At 35.7% G+C, this 27,773-nt stretch overlaps 1 pseudogene; it reads left to right on the top strand.

The window, feature by feature from the left end:
* LOC136391620 (tubulin alpha chain-like) overlaps window positions 1-27,773 on the top strand; it is a 55,415-nt pseudogene that overhangs the window by 14,912 nt on the left and 12,730 nt on the right.

Below are 27,773 nucleotides of genomic sequence, written 5' to 3'. Positions count from 1 at the left end.
TAGGGTGTGTTCTTCATATAGTGCTTTTGAGGGATGAGGACAACAGGACTGGTCAGTGGAGAAATGGGATGTCATTGTGTCAGGGTTTCAGCCAATTCCACAGAAAGCTTCAGAGGGAACAGCCCTGCAGAGTCTCAAATTGAAGGAAAAAGGTACCAAGGTTCACCTCATGCATGGGCAAGTCCTCGGATGTGGTACCACAAGGAAGGGAAAGGAACTGAGCCAGGCACATTCCTTAGGTCTAAACAGACTTGCCTGGATGAAATTTCGCTGTAATCCCTTGCAAAGCTACACTCTCAGCCACAGAACAAAGGACTGTCGCAGTCTACAAGGACATATACATTTTTTCCCACATAAATCTTAAGTCATTCAACTCTTAATAATAAAAACCCATTGCTCACTACTTTCTAATATTTTTCATGCATTAATGTGTATACAGGGTTAATGTTCTGAATATTGCTACTTATTTGAATATAACACATCTTAAATATTTGTGGGTTTCATGTGTTTATTATTGACAGAATGGACTGTTTACCACCATTGATTTCTTGCTAGAGATCTTTAAAACAGAATTTTTACACACCACACAGTTGCAAATAGAATTTGTGTCGCTGCAACTATCACAGATAAAAAAAAAGACCTTGCCTTTTGTAGTTGTACCTTTCAATCAATATTTGTTTAGGGCTAGGATGAAAGCATTTCCGTGAACAAGTCACAGGCTTTTGTACTGGCATCAGTTGTCTATTTGCAACTGTGTTAACAAATTACACCATCTCTCATGCCAAATCTACATCATCTCTCAGCTGGACTCTGACAACAGCCTGCCAGCAGGCTGCTCAGCGCCTCAGATTTCTCTGTTGAACACCATTTTCTACAGAGGTGCCTGAGGAAATTCAGTTAAAATGCAAATAAGACCACCAAATTCCCCTGCTTTAAAACAGTTCCATAGCTCCCCATTGCACCCTGAATATATTCCATAGTCCTTCCCATGGACTAAAAAGGGCTTCATGATCTGGGTTCTACCTGCTTCTCTTAAATTCCCTCCTGACTTCAACTACTGAGTTTACAAACATCAAGAAACACTGGCCTCAGTTCTGTTTGTATAGAATAACAAACTCTCTGGCTCCAGGGTCTGCATTCTGTCATCTATACTCGGAACACTCTTCCCTCTGAGTCTTGGCAGTTCATGTCCTCTCCTTCTTTAACTATGCTATCCAAAGATACCTACATATTACCTTCCTTCTTGGGCTTTTACTGCCTCTCCGTGTCCCTGTCAACATCTTCCCCAGCCTGACCATGTCTCTGCCTAATGTCTTCATCACAACTCTCCATAGTATTCTTGTTTATTAATTTAATAATGTTTATTTTTATTCTTCCCATAAGAAGGCAAACTGTGTGTTTTGTTCCTCCCAATTTTAATGATCATAAGATCTATTCCAAATATTTAATAGACACAGAAGAAAAGTATGTGAAATGAAACTGGAGAGTTAGCCACGGACTGCACTAGAAGTAGTGTGTTAGGCCATGTTAAAATTCTGAAGCAATGGAAACTATTGTTAGAATTTTAGGAGTATATTCTTGCAGTGGGGAGAGATACGAATATTTCTATTTAATGCAATTACCTTGCTCAAAACATAAACATTTTATTGTATTCATATAATTACTAAAATGGTGATTGCTAAATTGCCTGTCTTCTTACTGCTGATCAACACTAATATGACCTGGTTTTTGAAACATTTATGTTGAGCCTGTCCTTACAAAAACTTTTCTACGTGTTTATAATATATTTGTAACTACTCATATGAAAATTGTCTTGATTCCAAAAGTAATCATCATATAATCATACTACTTAAAATGGTTTCTCTCCCAGGCCCTCCCTAAACTCTAACCCCCTTTAATCTTCTTCATGGTGCTTTTTCTTATATCTGTACATTTACCTGTTAATTGCATGACTGTATCAGGGAACAAGATTGTCTTGTGTTCTCCTTTATCTCCGGTCTTTGAATAAGATTTGACAAATAGCATGTGTTCCACAAATATTTGTCAAATGAATAAATGAATGAATTTTTTTCTCTAAGAAATTCACATATATGGTAGTTGCTTCTTCCCAATGCATTGAATAAATGAAATCTCAGTCACTAGTCTTTTCACTCTGAAACAGTCATAGAATTAATCTTTTCTTTAATTATTTGTATGTCTGTATGCAAAATGACTGCAAGGGGTTCCGTACTTACTAGTCAGTAATAAACACTTTTTTAATCTATTCTGTAGTCATTGAAATAATGAAAATTCAATTGTTAATTGGAAGAAATTGAATTGCTGCTTATTATTTGTTACATTTCTTCCAGTAGTTATCTAGTTATCACACTTGAGTTTTCTTTTAAGGGAAATTGTATTTAATCTTTCAAAGAAAAAGAGAAAAAAATAAAGAGAGAGAGAGAATGAGAGAGAAAAAAGAGATTTTGTCTTTTTTATTCACTACTCTATTTGTAGTACCTAAAATAATACATAGCACATGTGAGGGAGTCACACAATAAATATTTGTTAAATTAATAAATTAACATCATTTACATAGCCAAAGTGAATAAAAGCTCTTCTTTGGGGAAGACATTCATCCATGTACCTATTTTTTAGTTAGATTTTATTTTTACCATGTATTCTTACCTATATTCTTTTATTAAGCACATCAGGAAGAAAGAATGTTAGATTAGTTTCTTTTTTTTTTAAGTGAGAGGAGGAGAGATAGTGAGACAGACTCCCACATGCTCCCTGACTGGGATCCACCCAACAACACCATCTGAGATGATACCTCAATCAACCAAGCTATTTTTAGTACCTGAGGCTGATGTGCTGGTACCAGCTGAGCTATCCTCAGCACCAGACGCTCAGACCAACTGAACCACTGAAGGGGGAGAGGAAAGGGGGAGAGAAGCAGATAGTCCTTTCTCTTGTGTGCTGTGACCAGGAATTGAACCCAGGACATCCATATACCAGGCCGATGCTCTATCCACTGAGTCACTGGCCAGGGTCTAGATTAGTTTCTTGATCAGGTCCTTTCTTATGTGACTATATGCAAGTCCTTTCAGTTATTTTCGATGCAGTTTCCTGAATTATAAAACAAATAAAAGCAATTATTGACTCTCTAAGTTTCCCTTTTAAATCTAAGATATGTTTTCTTCAACCCCCATCAATAAAATCCATTTTAGCATGCATTTGTCTTTGGAGATAATGTGTAAAGCAGCATACATTTTTGTCTCTTTTCAAGTATTTTCAGTGAGACAGTTTCTCAATTACTCAAAACCTTTCTTCAATTCCCCTTTCTTGATTACAGTCAGTTATATGGTTTCAACTTTATTGCATAACTAAGGGATAATAACTAAATATGACCTAAAATTATTAATTCTAAAAATTAATAACCATTTGAGAGTAATAGATGACTTGACTTAAAACCTAACACCCTTATATGTTTGGCTGCTGCTGAATAAAACAAGAATCAGCTAAAACTACCCAAACCAGATTCTGTTCTATACTGGAGAGCTCACTCCCAACAATCGTTTTAAAGACCAATGGTCAGTGTCACCTCATTAAATTTAATTTAAAAATAAAAAAATAATAAAATAAAGGCCAATGTACTATGCTATTGTGTTGGGTGATATAGTCTCTATCTAATTTCAGAAAGAAACCTGGATGCAAATAAAGGCTTTCTATTAGACAGTTCGGTTGGTTACATTACCTAGCAACATTTTATTCCATATAGAATTACGAACATCTTTGCAGGTGGTATAGAATGTTATACATGACAGTAATTGAGTTATTAAAAGCTCCATTAAAAAAGTTTTCAATAGCCTGACCTGTTGTGGCGCAGTGGATAAAGCATCAACCTGGAAACACTGAGGTCACCGGTTCGAGGCCCTGGGTTTCCCTGGTCAAGGCACACATGGGAGTTGATGCTTCCTGCTCCTCCCCCCTTCTCTCTCTCTCTCTCTCTCTCTCTCCCTCTCTTTCACCTCTCTAAAATAAATAAATTTAAAAAAATAAATGAATTGGTAAAACCAAAAAAAAAAAGTTTTCAATAGAAAATTCTATTTTTTATCAGTTAGCAAAGAAAATATCTAATGAAAGAACCAGTACATAAAATAAGAATGATTTTTCTACATTTCAAATTTTAAAATAACTAAGGTTTTAATTTTTTTAATTAATTTTAATGGGGTGACATTAATCAATCAGGGTACAGAGGTTCAGAGAAAACATCTCCAGGTTATTTTGACATTTGATTATGTTGTATACCCATCACCCAAAGTCATATAGTCTTCCGTCACCTTCTATCTAGTTTTCTTTGTGCCCCTCCTCTCCCCCTACACCCTCCATCCCCCTCCCCACCCCTGGTAACAACCAGACCCTTGTCCATGTCCATGAGTCTCATTTTTATGTCCCACCTATGTATGGAATCATACAGTTCTTAGTTTTTTCTGATTTACTTATTTCACTCAGTATAATGTTATCAAGGTCCATCCATGTTGTTGTAAATGAGCCAATGTCATTTCTTAAGGCTGAGTAGTATTCCATAGTATATATGTACCACATCTTCTTTATCCAGTCATCTATTGAAGGGCTTTTAGGTTGTTTCCATGTCTTGGCCACTGTGAACAATGCTGCAAGGAACATGGGGCTGCATGTGTCTTTATGCATCAGTGTTTTTGAGTTATGGGATATATCCCCAGTAGAGGGATTGCTGGGTCATATGGTAGTTCTATTCTTAATTTTTTGAGAAACCACCATATTTTCTTCCATAGTGGTGTACTACTTTACATTCCCACCAACAATGGATTAAGGTTCTTTTTTCTCCATAGCCTCTCCAACACTTGTTATTACCTGTCTTGTTGATAATAGCTAATCTAACAGGGGTGAGGTGGTATCTCATTGTAGTTTTGATATAGCTAATGAAGATGAGTAGCCATTTGTATTTTTTCCTGGGAGAAGTGTCTGTTCATGTCCTCTTCCCATTTTTTTATTGGATTGTTTGTTGTTGAGTTTTATGAGTTCTTTGTATATTTTGGATATTAGGCCCTTATCTATGCTGTTGTTTGAAAATATTATCTCCCATTTAGTTGGCTGTCTGTTTTGTTGTCAGTTTCTCTTGCTGTGCAAGAGCTTCTTAGTCTGATGTAGTCCCATTCATTTATCTTTGCCTTCACTTCCCTTGCCTTTGGAGTCAAATTCATAAGTGCTCTTTGTAACTAAGTCCATGAGTTTAGTACCTATGTTTTCTTCTATGTAATTTATTGTTTCAGGTCTTATATTTAGGTCCTTAATTCATTTTGAATTAATTTTAATAAAGGGGACAAACTCTAGTCGAGTTTCATTCTTTTGCATGAGGTTTTCCAGTTTTCTGAGCACCATTTGTTGAAGAGGCTTTCTTTTCTCCATTGTGTCTTCTTGGCCCCTTTATCAAAAATTATTTGACTATATATATGTGGTTTTATTTCTGGACTTTCTATTCTGTTCCATTGGTCTGCGTGTCTATTTTTCTGCCAATACCATGCCGTTTTGATTGTCATGGCTCTAGAATATAATTTGAAGTTTAATATTGTAATGCCCCCATCTTCGTTCTTTTTCCTTAGGATTGCTCTGGCTATTCGGGGTTTTTTATAGTTCCATATAAACTGAATCATTTTTTTGGTTCCATTTCTTCAAAAAAATTACATTGGAATTTTGATGGGAATTGCATTAAATTTGTATTAATATATTGCTTTGGGTGATATAGTCATTTTGACTATATTTATTCTTCCTATCCAAGAACAAGAAATATTTTTTCATTTCATTATATCTTTTTTGATTTCCCTTAACAATGCTTTGTAGTTTTCATTATATAGGTCCTTTACATTCATTGTTATGTTTATTCCTAGGTATTTTATTTTTTTTGTTGCAACCATGATGGTATTGGTTTTTTGAGCTTGTTTTCTGCTGTTTCATTGTTGGCATATAGGAAGGCAATGAACTTTTGTATATTAATTTTGTATTCTGTGACCTCATTGTATTGGTTTATTGTTTCTAGTTGCCTTGTTGTGGAGTCTTTGGGGTTTTTGATGTACAGGATCATATCATCTGCAAAAACTGAAACCTTTACTTCTTCTTTCCCAATATGAATGACTTTTATTTCTTTCTCTTGTCTGATTGCTCTGGCTAGACCTTCCAGCACTACATTGAATAAGAGTGGAGAGAGTGGACAATCTTGTCTTGTTCCTAATTTTAAGGGAGAAATCCTCAGTTTTCTGCCATTTAAAATGATGTTAACTGAGGTTTATCATAGATGGCCTTTATTATGTTGAGATATTTTCCTTCTATTCCCATTTTGTTAAGTGTTTTTTTAAATAAATTTTTATTAATGTTAATGGGATGACATTAATAAATCAGGGTACATATATTCAAAGAAAACATGTCTAGGTTATCTTGTCATTAAATTATGTTGCATACCCCTCGCCCAGAGTCAGATTGTCCTCCGTCACCCTCTATCTAGTTTTCTCTGTGCCCCTCCCCCTCCCCCTAACTCTCCCCCTCCCTCCCTCCTGCATCCTCCCTCCCCACACCCCTGGTAACCACCACACTCTTGTCCATGTCTCTTAGTCTTGTTTTTATGTTCCACCAATGTATGGAATCATGTAGTTCTTGTTTTTTTCTGATTTACTTATTTCACTCAGTATAATGTTATCAAGATCCCACCATTTTGCTGTAAATGATCTAATGTCATCATTTCTTATGGCTGAGTAGTATTCCATAGTGTATATGTGCCACATCTTCTTTATCCAATCCTCTATTGAAGGGTTTTTTGGTTGTTTCCATGTCTTGGCCACTGTGAACAGTGCTGCAATGAACATGGGGCTACATGTGTCTTTACGTATCAATGTTTCTGAGGTTTTGGGGTATATACCCAGTAGAGGGATTGCTGGGTCATAAGGTAGTTCTATTTGCAGTTTTTTGAGGAACCACCATACTTTCCTCCATAATGGTTGTACTACTTTACAGTCCCACCAACAGTGGATGAGAGTTCCCTTTTCTCCACAGCCTCTCCAACATTTGCTATTACCTGTCTTGTTGATAATAGCTAATCTAACAGGGGTGAGGTGGTATCTCATTGTAGTTTTGATTTGCATTTCTCTAATAACTAATGAAGCTGAACATCTTTTCATATATCTGTTGGCCATTTGTATTTCTTCCTGGGAGAAGTGTCTGTTTATGTCCTCTTCCCATTTTTTTATTGGATTGTTTGTTTGTTGTTGAGTTTTATGAGTTCTTTGTAAATTTTGGATATTAGGCCCGTATCTGAGCTGTTGTTTGAAAAATAACATTTCCCATTTAGTTGGCTGTCTGTTTATTCTGATATCAGTTTCTCTTGCTGAGCAAAAACTTTTTATTCTGAGGTAGTTCCATTCGTTTATCTTTGCCTTCACTTCTCTTGCCATTGGAGTCAAGTTCATAAAATGTTCTTTAAAACCCAGGTCCATGAGTTTAGTACCAATGTCTTCTTCTATGTACTTTATTGTTTCAGGTCTTATATTTAGGTCTTTGATCCATTTTGAATTAATTTTAGTACACGGGGACAGGCTGTAGTCGAGTTTCATTCTTTTGCATGTGGTTTCCAGTTTTCCCAACACCATTTGTTGAAGAGGCTTTCTTTTCTCCATTGTGTGCTGTTGGCCCCTTTATTAAAGATTATTTGACCATATATATGTGGTTTTATTTCTGGGCTTTCTATTCTGTTGCATTGGTCTGAGTGTCTATTTTTCTGCCAATACCATGCTGTTTTGATTATCGTGGCCCTATAATATAGTTTGAAGTCAGGTATTGTAATGCCCCCAGCTTCATTCTTTTTCCTTAGGATTGCTTTGGCTATTTGAGGTTTTTTATATTTCCATATAAATCTGATGATTTTTTGTTCCATTTCTTTAAAAAATGTCATAGGAATTTTGATGGGAATTGCATTAAATTTATATATTGCTTTGGGTAATATGGCCATTTTAATTATATTTATTCTTCCTATCCAAGAACAAGGAATTTGTTAAGTGTTTTACACCTAAAATGATGTATTTTATCGAATGCCTTATCTGCATCTATTGATAAGATTATATGATTTTTGTTCTTTGTTTTGTTGATATGGTGTATTACATTAACCATTTTACGTATGTTGAACCACCCTTGATTTCTGGGGTGAATCCTACTTGATCATGTTGAATTATTTTTTTAATGTGTTGTTGTATTCGATTTGCTAGTATTTTGTTTAGTATTTGAGCATCTGTATTCATTAGAGATATTGGTCTGCAGTTTTCTTTTTTTGTGTTATCCTTACCAGGTTTGGTATGAAGGTTATGTTGGCCTCATAAAATGTGTTTGGCAGTATTGTTTCTTCTTCAATTTTTTAGAAGACTTTGAGTAGAATAGGAACCAAGTCTTCTTTGAATGTTTGATAGAATTCACTAGTATAGCCGTCTGGACCTGGACTTTTATTTTGGGGAGGTTTTTAATAGTTGTTTCTATTTACTCCCTGCTTATGTGTCTGTTTAGGCTTTTAGCTTCTTCATGACTCAGTCTTGGAAGATTGTATTGTTCTAGGAAATTATTCATTTCTTCTATATTGTTAAATATGGTGGCATATAGTTTTTCATAATACTCTACAATAATTTTTTGTATATCTATGATATCTGTGGTAATTTCTCCTCTTTCATTTTGGATTTTGTTTATATGAATCTTTTCTCTTTTTTCCTTGGTGAGTCTTGTTAAGGGTTTGTCAATTTTGTTAATCTTTTCAAAGAACCAGCTCCTTGTTTTATTAATTTTTTCTATAGTTTTTTTCTGTTCTCTATTTCATTTATTTCTGCTCTGATTTTTATTATTTCCTTTCTTCTGTTGGTTTTGGGTTGTCTTTGTCCTTCATTTTCTAGTTCCTTAAGATGTGAAGTTAAGTGGTTTACTTGGGCTCTCTCTTGTTTGTTCATATAGGCCTGTAGTGATTTGAACTTCTTTCTTATTACTGCTTTTGTTGCATCCCAGAGATTTTGATATGTTGTATTGTTATTTTTGCCTGCCTGTATTTTTTTTATCTCTGCGCTTATTTCTTCTTTGACCCATTCATTTTTTAAAAGTATGTTGTTTAGTTTCCACATTTTTTTTTTCCTGAAGTTGGAAATGAGGAGGCAGTCAGACAGACTCCCGCATGGGCTCAACCGGGATCCACCTGGCATGCCCACCAGGGGGCGATGCTCTGCCCCTTTGGGGCATGGCTCTGTTGCAATCAGAGCCATTCTAGCATCTGAGGCAGAGGCCATAGAGTCATCCCCAGCGCCCGGGGCAACTTTTGCTCCAATGGAGCCTTGGCTGCAGGAGCGGAAGAGAGAAACAGAGATGAAGAAGAGGGAGAGGGGTGGAGAAGCAGATAGGTGCTTCTCCTGTGTGCCCTGGCTGGGAATTGAACCTAAGACTCCTGCACACCAGGCCGACGCTCTACCACTGAGCCAACTGGCCAGGGCTAGTTTCCACATTTTTATAGGTTTGTTTACCTCTTTTTTGCTGTTGAATTCTAGTTTCAATGCCTTATAATCCGAAAATGTACTTGATATAATTTTAATCTTTCTAAATTTGTTGATGTTATTTTTGTGGTCCAACATATGGTCAGTTCTTGAGAATGTTCCATGTACACTAGAGAAAAATGTATACTCTGGCACTTTGGGATGAAATGTCCTATAGATGTCTATCATATCCAATTTTTCTAGTATTTTATTTAAGGCCAATATTTCTTTATTGATTTTCTGTTTGGGTGAATGATCTAGAGCTATAAGCAGTGTACTGAGATCTCCAAGTATTATTGTATTTTTGTCAGTTTTTGTTTTTAGGTCAGTCAGTAGTTGTCTTATATATTTTGGTGCTCCTTGGTTTGGTGCATATATATCAGGGGTCCCCAAACTTTTTACTCAAGGGGCCAGTTCACTGTCCCTCAGACTTTTGGAGGGCGGACTATAAAAAAAACTATGAACAAATCCCTATGCACACCGCACATACCTTATTTTAAAGTAAAAAAAAAAAAAATGGGAACAAATACAATAATTAAAATAAAGAACAAGTAAATTTAAATCAACAAACTGACCAGTATTTTAATGGGAACTATGCTCCTCTCACTGACCACCAATGAAAGAGGTGTCCCTTCTGGAAGTGCGGCGGGGGCCAGATAAATGGCCTCAGGGGGCCGCATGATATATATTATGAAGGCCGTAGTTTGGGGACCCCTGATATATATTATAAAGTGTTATGTCTTCTTGATTTAATGTCTCCTTTATCATTATGAAATGACCATTTTTGTCTCTGATTACCTTTGCTGTCTTGTAGTCAGCATTGTTAGATATGAGTATTGCTACACCTGATTTTTTTGGGGATGTTATTTGCTTGGAGTATTGTTTTCCAACCTTTCACTTTGAATTTATTTTTATTCTTGTAGCTTAGATGGGTTTCTTGTAGGCAACATACAGTTAGATTTTCTTTTTTAATCCATTCTGCTACTCTGTGTCTTTTTATTGGTGCATTCAATCCATTTATGTTCAGTGTAATTATTGACATTTAAGTGTTTTCTATTGCCATTTTATATATTGCTTTCTGATAGTTTTGTATCTTGTTTGGTTTTTCTCTTTTATTTTTTTATCATTTGTTTTTGTTTGGTTGTAATCCATACTTCTTTTCTCTGTTACTTCTTTTTTCAAGTCATGTGCTTCTCTGTTGGTTTTTCAGGGGTGGCTACCATTAACTAATGGAAAGCATACATATCATGTTTATTGTAATACATTATCTCATGAGTGCTTCCTCACTCCATCCTTCTTTGCTACTGTTAATCTTTGTCCTCTCCCCTTTTTTGTTTCTTTGTCACAGATTAATCTTGTTTTTATTGCAATCTTGAAGTTTTGTTTTGTTTTGTTTTGTTCTTTGTTTCTGGTTGAAAACCCTCTTTAGTATTTCCTGGAGTGGGGGTTTTCTGGTGATAAATTCCCTCATCTTTTTTGTATCTGTGAATGTTTTTATTTCTCCTTTGTATTTGAAGGTTAGCTTTGATGGGTATAGTATTCTTGCTGGAAGTTATTCTTTTTCAGAACTTTAAATATTGGGGTCCACTCTCTTCTAGCTTGTAGAGTTTCTGCTGAGAAATCTATTGATAATCTAATGGGCCTTTCCTTATATGTTGTATTCTTCTTTTCCCTGGCTGCCTTGAGAATTTTTTCTTTGTCATTGGTTTGTGCCAATTTCATTATGATGTGCCTTGGAGTAAGTTTGTTAGGGTTAATATAACTCTATGCTCTGTTTACTTCTTGAATTGAAGGCTTTAGTTCATTCCACAGGCTTGGAAAGTTCTCATCACTTATTTGTTTGAATATGTTTTACATTCCATTTTCTCTCTCTTTTCTTTCTGATATACCCATTATTCTTATGTTGCTCTTTCTGATGGAGTCAGATAATTCCTGTAGGACTATCTCATTTTTTTTTAATTTGTGAGACTCTCTCCTCTTCTCTCTGTAGTACCTCTAGTTGCCTGTCTTCTATGTCACTAATTCTCTCCTCTATTTGTCCTGTTCTATTGGCTAAGCTTTTTACCTTGTTTTTCAGTTCATGAATTGAGTTTTTAGTCTTTGTTTGATTTGTTTTCATAGTTTCAATTTTCTTGGTGAAATATTCTTTATGTTCATTGAATTGTTTTTTGAGCTCCCTAAATTGCCTTTCTGTGCTTTCTTATATATCCTTTAATATTTTTAGGACTTCAATTTTAAATTCTCTGTCATTTTACTCCAAGGTTTCTAAGCTATTAAAAATTTTTTCTATAGATTTTTCCTCATCTATCTGAGCTACATCACTGTCTTTTGTATACATGATATTCAATTTCTTTTTCTTTAATGGCATTTGAGAGTGGTATTGTTAATAACACTAATAAGAGTTGATAAAAAAAATTTTTGAGAAAATGCAGTGAAAAACTGAAAATTCTATTGTGCTAAGTGGAACAAAAATACATAGAATAAAAGCTTGGGTTGGAGGGAGTGACAAAGAGGCAAAAAGTGAGGCAAGAACCCACAAAATGCCACAAGAAAAAAATTTGGATCAAGTGTAAAATAAGTTTTTTGTAAATGATGGTCGAACAAGAGAAATAGTGTAAGAGAAAAGAAAAAGAGATAAAAGAAAAAATACAGTGAAAAATGAAAATTCTATTGCATTAAGTGGCACAAAAACTATAGAATAGAGAGCTGGAGTTGGGGAAATACTAAAGAGATAAAAAGCACACAAAATGCCAAAAAAAAATTTAAAACCAGAATAAAATAATTTATTTGTGGGTGAGATTCGAATGGAGAAAAAGTGAAATAGAAAAGAAGAAACAAAAAGAGAGAGGAAAAAGATGAGTTAAGTTTTTTGGAATGTAACTCTCAATTTAAAAAAAGAATGGAAAATGTAACACCTATGGGTAATAATGTTTAAAATGAAAAGAATAAAATGGAAAGAGAATAAAATGACCAATGTGGAAGAAAAAAAAAGATAAAAAATACAAGAAAAAATGGAAAAAATGATAAAGACTGTGGATTTTTCCTGGTTTTGAGAAGTTATCTTCTTCCTTTTTCTTTCTTCTTTCTCTTTTTGGCCAGTGGTGCTGTACCCCAGGTTCTGTCCCTGTGGCACTCTTAAGCAGAGATTTGATGTTGTGTCTCTATGGTGATAACATAAACTAGGCCTCAGTCCTGTTGATAGGTGGGGCTTGTTAGCGTTTGCAATCTCTGACAGTGGGAGAGTCCATTTTCCCAGAGCCTCTCCCCAAATCTCTCCTTCCTGAACCAACAGCCTGGGACCCAGCTATGAAGTTGCTCCAGCCACTTCCTGGAGAGCAAGAGGCTCTAAGAGCTGCCAAATTCCCCCTCTATCTCCACTCAACACAGGGTTCCAGGTAAGGCTTTGCCAGCCTCAGCCGCCAGTGTAATCAGGCAGGGCTGGGAGCCGATTGCCTTTCAGGTATCTTTCTATGAGCCTCCAGGCATGTCTAGTATGCCTCAGCACTCCACAGGTCTGCTCTCCAGAGGCTGTCTGCAAGCTGCCTGTGCGTCCTTCCCCCAACCACTTCTGCAGTTCTCTTCCCCAGGAGTGTGCTTTGTTAGCCTGAATGGCTGGTGGAGGTGCCACACCCAGACAGGTTTGGGTGCAGGGAAGCTGGCTTTCATGCACTTCCTGCACGCTATTGTTCCGAAAGCCAGGATTATTCAGAAACTCTGGTCACAGCCCACACAACGGGCCACTAGTGACAGTCTCTGACCCAACCCTTACATCCTGAAATGTGGGCACCCATGCCCAAAGCACCAGGTAGATCCACTCGCACACTGCCTGCACTAGCCCACCTCTGCCGGGGTCTGCCACTTGCGTTAGCTCCATGTGGGTTGAGCCGCGGGCACACTTTATCCTTGGCTTGAACATCTCTGCCCTAGCCCAGCTTTTTCCACATCCCCAGTCCTCGCTTTCTCTCAGTTCCAAGTGAAAGCAGCCCTTGTTCATGTCAGTGAGGAAAGCAAAGCGGAATACTCCATTCTCTGTCCTGTTTCCTTCAGAGTGGTTTATATATTCAGCCACCTTTTCTCCCAATCATACCTTTGTTGGATGTATATGTATTTCAGATGCTCCTGAGATTGTTTTTCTGTCTCTAGTTGTTGAATTTGTTGAAGTTTCAGGGAAATGTATCAGGAGCACTCATCACAGCACCATTTCTCTGATGTCACTCATTTTTTTAATCTCTATGACATACTCTATAAGATTGGGATAAGATACACCTCAACTACATTCTCTACTATGGAGGATAGAGTAAGATCATAGTCATGTAACTCTCTGTGAGGCTTTCTGAGAGGTGCTAAAATATTTAGGGGGAAAAAAACCTTTCTCTAAGCCATGTATACTACTGTGTTTTGTCACCCTAAAACAATCTCACCTTTTTTAACATCCTCCCCAAATGTGATTATTAGAATCGTTTAAGTGGATTATTTTTAGTTGTTTACCTACAGAATTGTGTTTAGCGGCCCATCCTAGCACCACAACAAAAAGGAAATGAAATCATCTCCATCTCTGGGGTGTATGTTAGTCTAAGACAAGTATGGCAGTCTTATCCTCTGTACCAACACACGGGATGTATGTCTGGTCTTGTTGTTCTCTCATTCATCTCTTCAACAATTATTTTAGAGTGTCTCCTATGTACCAGGCATTCTTCAAGGCATTAAGGCTGTAAAAGGATACAAGAAGAAATACAAGTCATTGCTCTTCTTAGAACTTACATTTTAGATGAAAGACAGAAATAAAACAAACATAAATCAGAAAATAGCATTTCAGGGAGTACAAATTCTATGGAGGAAAATAAAGGCAGGGAAAGCTATTGGAATGTGAGAAGAAAGAGATTATTTTCAATAATATGACTAGTTTCCAATGTTAAGTGAAAAGGAGTTGTGATTGAAAAGTCAGGAAGAAAAAAAACACTAAAATACAATTTGATATTACTTCAATAACTATAATTGCTGTGGGATTCTAAGATATAAAAATATATTAAAAGAATGTAGGATTCTGACATATCCAATGATCTTTATGCTTAGATAATAAAGATATCTCAATAGACAACAAAAAAGCTAATAAAAACAATATCACCATTTGGAGGGTGGTTATAGACTCTAAATTCACTTAAAAATTAACCATGATATTATTCAAAAACAAGAGATGCCTCTATATAGTTACATTTTCTTCTATATCATGAAGTCCTTGCTACAAATTATATACAGATTTTAATAAATTTCAGTCTTTTCAGGCTTGAGAGTGAACTCAAAAATTACTTGTTAAGGTCTTTTGAAGATTCTGTAATATGATATGTTTCCATATTATGTAGTCATTTTTTAACTCAATAGAGTTAAAATTAAGTTTAAAATGTTTATAGCAATAAAATAAAATCCATGTTATTAATATTTATAATAAAATATATGCATATTTGGTGATAAAATATTGGGTTGTACAAGTAATATTAATCAGAATTTGTTCAATTAAAGTGACAAATCAACTGTATTTTTTTTATTTTTATTTATAGAGTTTAGAGAGAGAGGATGGGAAAGAGAGAGAGACAAGACATTGATTTGTTCCTGTTTGTGCCCTGACCGGGTATCGAACTGGCAACCTTTGTGCTTCAGGACAATGCTCTAACCAACCCAGCTATCTAGCCAAGGCACTCTAAATTTTTTAATATTTAAACTTCAATATAAGAATTACTTTACTTTAGAATTGTTTGTTATTTGAGATAAATAAGCATAGTACTTGAGTAAATTAATACATAAAATTTATAAATACAATTTAAATATTTTTAAAAACTTAAGATAATAAAAGAGAACCGTTATAAAATTTTCTTTAAACATAATCATTAAAAATGAAGAAAGTAACAACTTTAATCAATTGAGCATTTTTTTAAACAACTTTGAATAATTTTTAATGTGCAAAAATATATCCATGTGGCTTATATTTTCATTGAAATGACTTTAAAGCAGAGACTTGAATACAGTGGGAGAATTAGCTAAGGAAAAAGTTATTCTAGCATAAGTAATAGTAAATGCAAAGGTTCTGAAGCAGGAACATGACTGCTTGATAGTTGTGACTAAATGTGATTCCTAGAAGTGCAGTGGCCATGTTTTCCCCAGACCAGAGGGTGCTGTCTAAGAAAGAAGGGCAGAATCTGAGATCGATGTGTTGTTGGAAGCAGTGTCCTGGGATACTCTCCCCATCTCCTTCTTGCTATGTAAAGTAACAAATGCTCTTATTTTTTAAGACACTTAGAATTTTCAGTTATCCATAATATTATTTGCAAGTGAAAACATCCCCAACAATTCAAGTTACTTTTTTCTTTCCTTTAATCTTCTTCAAGTTGTCAAACAATGAACAATCTTTACTAGGTGCTTATGCTAGGAGATTTTATTTTCAAGTAGATTTTCATTTGCAGGATAAGTTGTTTTTTCTGGATTTAATTATTACATAACTACATATATATTAGCCACTTTAATTATATAAGCATTGTCATCCTGAGCTTCATTTAGTCTCAGCATAAGTTCTTATCCTCTATTATATAGAGAAGAAAACAGACCCCGAGAAGTTAAATCAGTTGAACATTACAGCAGGTGTACATAGGCTAATACCGTTGCTATTTTCATTACAGAGGGTCCTCGGATTACTACAGTCCCCACTTATGACATTTCAAGTTTATGACACTCACTTCCATAAAAACTTTAAAATAATTAAGAGGTGAGTGTTTCAGCTTATGCCATTAGCATCATACCTATGGACGATGTGGGCAAACTAGTTTGGGCTGTACAAAACACTGCTTCTGTCTGGGATGAAGTGAGGCAAACAAACTTAAATGGTGTGTAAAAAAAAATGTGTCCCCAGTTTATGCATGACTTTCATGGTATTTAGGAATCAGGGGAGGCTGACAGAGAAGGTTGTTGTCATGGGTAAATAACTTAATTTGGAGGTGGAAGCTGAGGATGTCACAGAGCTACTGGAATCACATGATGAGGAGCTGTCTGCTGAGGACCTCATTCAGCTGAAGAAGCAGCTGACTGAAGAGGAAGAGATAGAAGCACCAGAACCCAAGAGATTTACAACCAAAGTTTTGGCAGTTTTTCTATGGTAGAAGATTGGTTTGCCAAATTTCAGGCTGAGGACCCCAGCGATGACAGATTCAGTAAGGTCTAGAGAGCTGTTATGGATGCTTTGCAATGCTATAGGAAGATTTTGGAAGAGAAGAAGTCATCAACCTTCTAGACTAGCCTGAAACAATTCTTTAAGAAGGTAGAGAGGCCTGCAACACATCCTGTACCCTCTACATCAGCTACTTCTTGAGATGAAACACCTGTAGTACAAGTAGAATCATCTCCAGCATCTCCTGCATGTTCCTTAGGCAATCCTGATTCACCTGACCCAGTATCTCCAGCACCTTCTGCAGGTTCTCCTGCCTCTCCAGCTCCCTCCTCCCCATAGGTCATTCTCTCCCACCTTGCAATGCCCCTTCCAGTGTGCAAGCCAACCACAGGAATAAAGGTAAGGAATATTTTTTTGTCATTTTTTTCTGTTACTACAGTATGATGTACAGTACAGACTGTGTTATAACCTGAGGGCCCCCATATAACCAACTGTTAAAAATTGATGGTTGGCATAAAATTTCAGTCTAACTAAAGTTCTTTTCTTTTTTTTTTTTTTTAGATGATTAAATTTAACAGGGTGACATTGGTTAACCAGAGTACATAGATTTTGGGCAAATATCTCCACATCATTTGGATAGTTGATTATGTTGTATACCCATCACACAAAGTAAAATCATCCTTCATCACCTTATATTTGTTCCTCTTTATGTCCTTCCCCCTCCCCCACTGCACTCCTGTTTATGTCCATGAGTCTCAATTTTGTGTCCCTCCTATGTTACTAAAATTCTAAAGTCATAAATCATAAATTCCAGGTAATGGCTCTCTAATAAGGAAATGTGGGGCAAGTTAATGGAAGAAATGATTTGATGGGGTAGCCTTCTATGTGGAACTCTTTAAATAAAACCATATTAGTAACTTCATCTACTCAAGTCTTAACCTTTTGTTGAAAGAGCCAGGAGCTTGTGGAGAGTTGGATATATAATATTTATCATTTAGTAGCTGATTATCAAGATTTAGTTTTCCTATTACTAACCTGTTGTGGGAATAATATGTATATATGTATATATCTCTTAACATAGTGCCTAACACATAATAGCAGCTCAGTACATAATAATCACTGTTGGGCTAAATAAGGCCACAAGTGGGTTGCCCTTTTAAAACTTCACAAGCAATCACAGAAAAAGTGATATTTTTTTAAGGTATTTATCAACCTGTTACCCATGGCTTTGAAATTTCATTGGAAAAATTAAATCTAAATCAAATATTTTTACTAATATACTTAAAATGTCCTTCTGGCCATAATCCTGCTATTATCCTTGTCTATGAGCCCTATGTCTTTATTACCCTTGTTTCTGGCCAATTCTGACTGACATCTGTTAACATACAATAAAACAATAAAAATGAAGAACTTCACGTAATCTCTGAATGTGATCTCAGAGATGAGTGTTCAGCAGTTAGATAAAAGTAGAAAGAGAAAAAAATGGAATGCTAAATAGTGTTCCAAAAGAGAACTCTTAAGATATTAAAGGATTAAAACAAGACCTGGAAAAAAATCAATTAAACTCACAAATACTTTTTTTAAAAATAAATCTACTTATAGTCAGACTGAAAAAGTCCAAAAAAAAGCAAAGGATTCTATTATATCATATCATCATATGTTTTTTACAGAAAATACCACTTGATTCTTTTTTTTTATTGATTCTTTAAAAAGATATCTTATAGTGGCAATTTGAACAGACTCTTTGTTGAATGTAAAGTGGGTACATTTATTATCAAGATGTAAGGATCTATTTTTTCACAATTTTCTATGAAAATTTGCTTTCTTTTAGAAATGATTTTACTCTTATTTTTTGTTAAATCATCTTCCCATGATAGAACTCCCTGTAAAACAGTACACTTAAAGGCTGATTCCAAGATTACAAAAGGAGACTGAAAGTGTTGAAGAAAATATACTGTAAGTAGGTGGCAAATTAGTCATTAATGAAAGCATTCATGCCTAAGGAAGGTCAAAGAAGCAATGTCACTAATGCTGGTCCTTTCTACTGTTTAAAGAGGTAGAGAGCATTTAATGGCTTTCTCACTCAAGCCATCCATCACCGTGGGCTGTGGTTTCATTCAATTATTCAATTAATATTTACTAAGCATTCACAGAGTTAGGTAGGAGTCTATTGGAGATAAAGTAGTTTAGGAAAACAAAATTCTTTGTGGAACTTATAGTCTAGGAAACTGAATGGAAAATAAAATAATACATGAGTTAATTATATAGTATATTTGCTACTAATAAGTACTTTGAGAAAAAATTGAAGTAAGTGTGGGCATATAAAATTTTGGTTTTGGCTGATTGACAGATTTAGAAATGAACTAGAGAAAACTTCCCTGAGACAGTCCTGTTTGAGTCAAACGTGAAAAGAGCAGAAAATAGCCATCAGGATGTCTAGAAGGGGCATTCTTAGTAGAGAGAACAGCAAGTGGAAAAGCTTGGAGGCAGGAGTGTGTCTGAGGTTTTTAAAGAACTAATAAAAGCTCAGAATGCCTAGAGGCAGGGGAGCATCCAGGAGAGGTGTGGGGATATTACTGAAGAGGTAACAGGCCTTCTCAAGCTTTGCTTTCTTTTCTGCCAAATAATTCTAATAAAGATTCTATCTGCCTAGGATGTTTGTAAATATTTCATGAGATGATTCTTGTAAAATTCCTGGCACACAGTAAGTGCTTAATAAATGTTAGTTCTTGTTTATTACCTCATGGAAATAGAGCTAAAAGGCTATTATGCCTCATGCCACTGAACATTTGAATCATTTAACTGACTACCCAACTTCATGACTACCTGGAGATTCTGCCTCCAGGGAAGAATTTGCCACTTTCACTAATGTAGGTGCTCCAAATTAGATGCCGGTAGAGTTCCCTTTATAAATGGACAAATTTTCAACCTTGCCTCTGTGAGCCTAATTAATGTGAGTTTACCGAAAAAAACAGATCTACTTTCATATTTTACTAGCAAAGTTGGATTTCTAATGCAGACCACCTGAAAATTCCCTGAGGTGATTCAGCTCAGGGATGCATCCCAGAGAAAAGCCTGCAAGACTCTCTCGGCTACATTCATTGCATCTCCTTTTCTTCTTGAGTATTGCAAAAACATAATTGTTCTTTACCCTTACTCAATCCTATCACATAGATCATCTTTTATGACATTCTACAAACTTTTGTGTGAGGGTACAAAATAGCTGCTGCTTACCCTCGTTTTACAAATACAGAGCTCAGACATAGAGATGGAGACACAGACATAGTCATGCAGCCAGATGTTCAGACCCTTCAACATGTGCTTTTGCACTGCTGGCAACAAGAAAACCCGGTCTTTGTCTCCAATTTCCCACTAAGAGATGTGTGTTCTGGAATTATCCTTTTCCTTAGGATCTGTTTCTTTAGGGAGCTGGAATAAATGACCTAAAATATCCGATCTAATATAAATAAATTAGAAATCCAAGGTAAGAATGAAATAAGCAAATTAATAGTATGTGTAGTGACCTTGACTGGTTGGCCCAGTGGATAGAGCATCAGCTTGGTGTGCAGGTGTCCTGGGTTCAATCCCCAGTCAGGGCACACAGGAGAAGCAACCATGTGCTTCTCTTCCTCTCCCTCTCCCCTTCTCTCCCTCTTGCTCTCTGCAGCCCGGAGCTTGATTGGTTCCAGCACCCTCTGGGTGCTGAGAATAGCTCAGTTGATTTGAGCATTGGCCCCAGACTGGGGTTTCTGGGTAGATCCTGGGGCTTGGGAGTCTATGTCCCCTCCCCTAACTTAAAAAAACAACAACAGTGTATGAAAAGAAGAAATTTAATTAGACCAGAAATTAACAAAAGAATATCAATATATCTTAAATCTGAACAGAAATAGCTCTGTCATATATAAGCTATACAGGGAAGTGAGGTGGGAAGAAGGTCCTGAACATTGATATTTGGCAAAGAGATCCCAGATACTTAGCTGCATATTTTCTCTTCGCTATATTGCATGGAAATTAGTAAATTATTATGAAATTTATAAATTAATAAAGTTATAATTTATTAATAGTACTATGCTTTCCAATCAAAGCCTGACTGAACAAAATAATATTGAATGTAAATTGAGAAATGAAAACTTAAAAAAAAAAACACAGCAAAATAATTTCACAAACATAAAAATTAACAAAATAAATAAAAACATTTTTCAGGGTTTTTTTTAAATTACATCATCAGGCAAATTTATGAATAGTCACTACAAGAATGCTGTCCTCCTTAGTGGCCACCATGAACTTTGACATGGTGTTTAAGTTGGAGACTCCTGTCTATTATCTCTTGGTTCACTGATCTGTGTTTTTATCGGACATGTTGTGGAGGTCTTGAGGGCTTTGGCAGTCCAACACCCCTAGCAATTTTCTATGCTGTCATCTGAAAAGGAAACTCTGCTGTATCATATAAGCTCCCCCTTACTCGTGCAGTGAAGTGGCGGGGAAAAGCAGGGCAGGCAACTCACCTCAACATATTCTTTTAGAATGTGTTCTGAAAAACTGCCTGTCTGTTGTTGTTGTTTTTAAATTTTCCTCATGAACCTACAGCAAACATTTGACTGCAATGAAGATTTCAAGAAACTACAATTTTGCTGTTCCACACTACACTGATACCTCAGCTAAATGCATGCATTTGGGACAAGATAATTGAAATGATAACAAATTAATTGCACCTGTTTCAAACCAACATAAGAACACTCTTTAGTTTCCCATGCATTAAAGTGTCATTTCTCACAGCAGGTATGCTACTGCACTTAAAATCCTGTTAGGTACCTTTGATTGTGATAGGAAGAAGACAAAGAATCATTTAATCCTTAAAGAACAAGTACTTTATCTGTACATAAAACAACCTTGTTTCTTTGGTAGCAGTCTTTTAGTTATGTCCCAGGGAGAGGGAGACTTAATATTGCTTATATACTGGCAGAATCCAGAGAGTATAAAGAATGTGATTCACTCCACTACAAAGAACAGCAGCATTAATGCCTCTTTGTACTGGCATTTGAGATTTCCTCCCTCCCCTTCTTAGGATGCAAGATTCATTAAGCATCATTTAAATATTTTTTACTTTAGGTAATCAAGATAAATTTAGAGCATTTATGTAATAAATGAGCCAATGAATGCCACAGAAACTATATTAGTCACATCACTGGATTCAACTCTTCATCTACTTTTATGGTTTACTGAGATGTAAGTTTTAACTTTTGTTATGACTTGTACCCTTATACACTACTTAAATATTTTCACGGCAACCAAATATTCATAGATGTTATTATACTTGTAGTTCTTCATTGCTCCATTTGTTATTCAAATAAGTACAAGCTATTTTCCATTGCATTTTCTTTGAAATGGGTTACTAATAGTTTAAGATAAATATGAATAAAAATAAGTACAGCAAAGAAAATAAATAAAGTAAGTTTAAATACTTTAGCACTTTCATTTATTTTCTAGAAAGATAAGGGAAAAGCAAAACAATAAAACAAAAATGATGTTAGGATTAGAGAACATGAGCAGGAAAAGGAAATGACATTTACAAAAACGTGTATGTAGTCACAGAAGGTATCAGTGACCTAAAGTAATCCTTCTTGCTTGTATCCAGGTGCAAAGAAAATTTCACCAGGTGCATGAGAGTTGTATTAAACGGAAGACTGGATATGGGGTGTTGATAATAATTTAGATCCTCTATTTAAGTTTATTTGTGATACTCTTAAAACTGCAAAAAGAATACATTCCAATGTCTAGTACAATGCCTGTCATCAAAGGAATGCAACTGAAATAAATGCATATTGGTTTCACCTCCTTTTCTCTTTCAGAGCAAAGAACTGGGTGATGTGTCCATTGGAAAAGCCACTAGAAAAAATAGGGAATAGAATCAGCAAATCACAGAATTCATAGTATCATTATATTTAGAGTTTATGAAGTTTCTGTTGAATATTGTTATAAAGGTGAGAGGTATAAGTATTTGGTTAAGCAAAGGGAGTTGCAGTTAAATATAGTGTTTTTGGATTTGATATTGAACTTAGCCTTTTTGGGCCAGAAGGGCAGCAATTAATATTTTATATCAGTACTTTCTAAATTTTTTGGAATTGAGCTTTATTATTGTTCGTTAGATTATCCACTGCTCCAGGAGCAACTATTTGTAAAGCCTATTTAAAATTCTAAGGGAATTAACATATTTGTTTTGAATATTTGCAACTTCTTTTAGGCATCTCAAGAATCACTAAACCAAGATTAGGATTCACTCTTTTATAACTTTGAGACATTTAAAAATATCTCCACCAAAGACAAAAGATACTAATTTTATTTTACTGGATTACCACTTCAATAGTCTCCTGCTTTCATTGCGAATATATTTGTAAGCCACTATGTGTTTACTTCTGACTGTAGGCTTTCCTAGGAAGATAATTTTTGCAAGACTGAAATGAAATGATCTCTGATTTTCCTGTCGTTAAAGGCTTCTGTTCACAAACCACAAGCCTAAAGGAAGTAAAATCTACTAGAGAAATATGTGCTACAAAGGGAGCTTTAGCTCTTGTTCTGGTCATTTAGACAAGATTTAATGCCACCATTGATTTACACTATGTATTGTAGTTAAGATAGCAATTGCTACATTAAAGTTTATAGTTATCTTTAGTACCTCTGAAATATGTTCTTTTTAAAATATGACTGTACACTAATAAAGCATTGAGCTATTATTATTTTTGTTGTATGTTACTTTTTACAAAGTATTTTTTAACAAAATGCAATTATTTTTTAATAGTTTGCAGTTTTAGCACTCCAAATCCTTCTACAGAATCATTTGATAGACCCATTAAAATGCTGTATTCTAAATATGGTTCTAGCCTAGTATGGACCAAGTACTATCTCTGCCACAGGAAAGTCAGAAACTAATAAAACAATACCCGGTTCTCAAAGACTGTATGGTCACTTAGACAGGAAGCCCTGTAGTTACATTAGAGCATGATGATAACAGTAAATGCTTCATGCTACAGAATGAATGGGAGCACCAGAAAGTGGGATCTAGAAAGGCAGTCCTGCATTCTGACTTGGAGAACATTCTGAGGTGTCAAGTGCCCTAGGTCCCATGGGCTTCGCAACCCACAGGTGAAGATGCAGCCAACCAAGGAAGGATACAAATGCTGGGGAGCCCTCTGAAGAGCAGGGCCCTGAGAAGGCCTCTTAGGCTGAAACTCAGGGCAGTACTAGGATATATTCTCGCTAAAGGAATACAGAAGGGAAAAGGCAAACTCCCCTTTTATTCATTCCCTTGGGAAAATGGCCCTGAAATCCATAATTCATACAATCTCTGAAATCCATGGCATTAAGCAGACAGTTGCTTTTGATACCAAATAGTAGCCAGTTTTCACCCTTATATTGGCTCTCCTTTCTTCTGCCATTTTACTCTTCTTTTCCCTCACCTGAGTTTGACTACAGTTGCATTCTCTTATAATATTATAACAGGTCATTTTTTGTCTGAGGCTCTGCTTCCTGAGGCCCCAAACTAAAGCAAGTTTTAAGCAGAGGACTAGCATAATTAGTTCTTTTTTTTTTCCTGATCTGGAAATGCATTCATTAATCCACTTAACAATATTTCCTGAATGTTGTAGAGGATAAAGTCAGGGTACAAGGTACTGAGAATAAATAAATAAGGCAGATACGGCCCTTTCTTCATGAAGCATATCCTAACTGGCAGTTATGATAGAGTGCTGGGTATGGCAGTGGAAGAGTTCAAGGCTCCTATGGAAGGCATACAGATATCGAACCTTTTCTTCCAACTTGATGGCAAGTTTCTCACAGGAAATAAGAAGGTCCCTTGGTTAAAAAGCCTGCTAATCAATGACTGTGTTCTCTCATTGTCCACACTCATTCCCCTTTTCCTTTTTCATTCATATTTATCATTTGTTATATCTTTCAATGCACCAGGCTCTCTATTTCCTGTACTGTTTCTTTGATCTGAAATATTTTTGTGCAAACCTCAGTCCCCTTGTACTAATTCCAACTCTTTTTTTTTTTTTTTGGTTTTTAGAAAGATTCTAGAAAAATGGACAGAGGCCATGCCACAGAGAAATTTACATGCTAATGTTAGGTTTTTGGACTTTACCCAGAAGGGTGAATAAAATTCTCAGATTAGATTTGCAGTTAAGGAGAGTATTCTAGCTGCAGTAGAGTGGATGTAATGTACTGAATTAACTGTGGGTGGAGAGCCTATAGCAATATACCAAATGAGAGAGGACTTTGACAGTGTGGAAGTGAGTACTGTAGGTATTTAAAAGATTTTATTATGGTATAGATACGATCAACATTTTGGTCAATGATGGACTACATATACAGCAGTGTCCCATAAAATTATAATGGAGTAAGTGATGGTATAGCTATGGTAAAGTCATAGAGCAATGCGTTACTCATGTGTCTGTGGTCATGCTGGTGGTATAAAAGTGGTAGCACATTTAATTATGTACAGTACATAATACTTGATAATGATAATAAACAACTATATTACTGGTTTATGTATTTACTATACTATACTTTTTATTGTTATTTAAAGTGTACTCTTGTGTCTGACTAGGCAGTGTTACAGCAGATAGAGCATTGGCCTGGGATGCAGAGGACCTAAGTTCCAAACCCTGATGTCACCACCTTGAGCATGGGCTCACCAGCTTGAGCATGGGGTTGCTCACTTGAGCAAGGGGTCAATGGCCTGGCTGGAGCCCCCTGGTCAAGGAACATATGAGAAAGCAATCAATGAACATCTAAGGAGCCACAATGAAGAACTGATACTTCTCATCTCTCTCTCTTCCTATCTGTCCCTCTCTCTTCCTCTCTCTCTATCTCACTAAAAAATAAAATAAAAATAAAGCATACTCCTATTTTTTAAAAAAGTTTGCTGTAAAACAGCACACTGCATTATACAGGTGGCAGTCTCATACATTTCGTGTTTACCACGTCTCTTGATTGCATCACTTTCTCTTGTGCTAGATTTAATCTCATATTGTTTTTTTACAGTACCAAGATGTACACAGGCTTGTAGCCTAGAAGCAATAGGCTATACCTATGTACATGGTAGACTATACTATTTAGGTTTATGTAAGTACAATCTATGGTATTATGTAAGTACAGACAAAATTAAGATTGCCTAATAACTCATTTCTCAGAATTATCCCAGTTATTAAGTGATGCATGACTATGACAGGAATAGGTAAAATAAAGAGAAAGAGGCAAACAAAAAGCGAAGGAAAGGTTAATGACCACACCCAGTTTACATCTTAGAAATCTTGTTAGATCTTGGGCAATTTAGTGAAGTTTCCTTATCAGTTAAAACATTTTGTTTGCTAAATATGGCAATTCTAACTTAGGTAGGGGACGCAGGAGCAAGAATAAGTTTTTGAGAAACACTGTAAGGAGTTGGTATCCTCTGTCACCCTTCTAAAATGTAGAGATTTCTTATAAACTGATTTCAGGTTAGAAAATGTGGGAAGTTTGGGATACTATTTACTTACATCCCTAAGTTTAGCAAACGGAAAAGCAAAAATGTAGACAACAGTAATAGTAATAGTACAATCCATGTTGATTGAAATCTAAAATAGAATTACTTTCAGTATAGTTTTTCTTCATTATTGTCATTGTGTGTTCATAGCTTTTATCTCAAGCAAATGTTAAGAACAATCAATGTAATTTGCACAAATATTTATCCTTTCTGATCCTTCAGTTCTGTCATTGTAATATCTCTATTAGAAGAAATGATAAGGAAGAATTCTGTAAACTTTTGTAATGTTATGAATTCTGTTTAAATTGTGAACTGTTGATTTTCTGCTGAGACTTTTGCAAACTTGAGTTTTGAGAGGGGGTGAGAAGGAGGATGATGTATTCACAGGTCCTTTAATTTGTACAGAACATAAAACTTATTTATCTATATAAATTATTTAATACATTGAACATTTAATTAAATGTTCAAAGAGGAGAGATGTTCCCTAAAAAATACTCTTTTTTTTAATTAAGTGAGAGGTGGAGAGGCAGAGACAGACTACCACATGCACCTCAACTGGGATCTACGTGGCGAGCCCCTATCAGGAGATGCATTGCCTGGCTGGGCTGCATCTCCATTGCTCAGTAACCAAACTATTTTAGGGCTGGAGGCCAAGGCCACGGAGCCATCCTCAGGGCCTGGGGCCAACTCTGCTTGAACCATTCAAGCCATGGCTGCAGGAAGGAAAGAGTGAAAGACAGATTGGGGGCAGGGGGAGAAGCAGATGGTCGCTTCTCCTGTGTGCTCTGAGCAGGAATCAAACCTAAGACTTCCACATGCCAGGCCTACACCCTACCACTGAGCCAACTGTCAAATAATACTCTTAATGCTAAAAAAAAATAGTGATTAAAAGATTGGTTGTGATTTAAAAAAAGACAATGGAAGACTAAAATACAGGGTAGGGCAAAGGTAGGTTTACAGTTGTTCATATGGGAAAAATTTAATAATTAACACTACAAGAATAAACTCTGTGTTTCTCATACTCACAACTGTAATTCTACTTTTGCTCCACCTTGTATGACTTCTGATTAATTTATGAGATAGTGTCATATAGTACGCAGTAACTCCAAAAGTTTAATCTTCTAGGGAAAATAACTAAGGCATAAAGCCAAGAAAAAAAAGTTTTTTTAACAAGTTTTCACTCCCTGGATATTTTTCCTACCTGTATAGACCTTATAACTCAGTTACAGAGACTTAAATCTACAGTGAAAATACTCTTCCAGTAAAAGGGAAAATGGATCCTATAGCTGGTAAGACCAACAGAATGGAAGATAGACATATATACACACATTCACTCATAATCAGATTTTTTTTACTATAAAAAGATTACTATAGTCACAGTGTAAATAATAATTTGAAGGAGAAAAATGACTGAAAGCAGAGAGACTTTTTGGCAGAAAATTGTGTTCAGACTGAAATTAACAGTGGGGACAGAGTATTAAAAAGATTTGTTAAGGGCAGGACTGAGAGAACTCAAGGTGCAATTTAGGGGATAAAGAAA

The sequence above is a fragment of the Saccopteryx leptura genome, chromosome 2 (assembly GCF_036850995.1).
Source record: "Saccopteryx leptura isolate mSacLep1 chromosome 2, mSacLep1_pri_phased_curated, whole genome shotgun sequence".
Taxonomy (NCBI): Eukaryota; Metazoa; Chordata; class Mammalia; order Chiroptera; family Emballonuridae; genus Saccopteryx; species Saccopteryx leptura.
The sequence above is the reverse complement of the archived record's forward strand: the minus strand, read 5'-3'. Positions and strand labels throughout refer to the sequence as shown.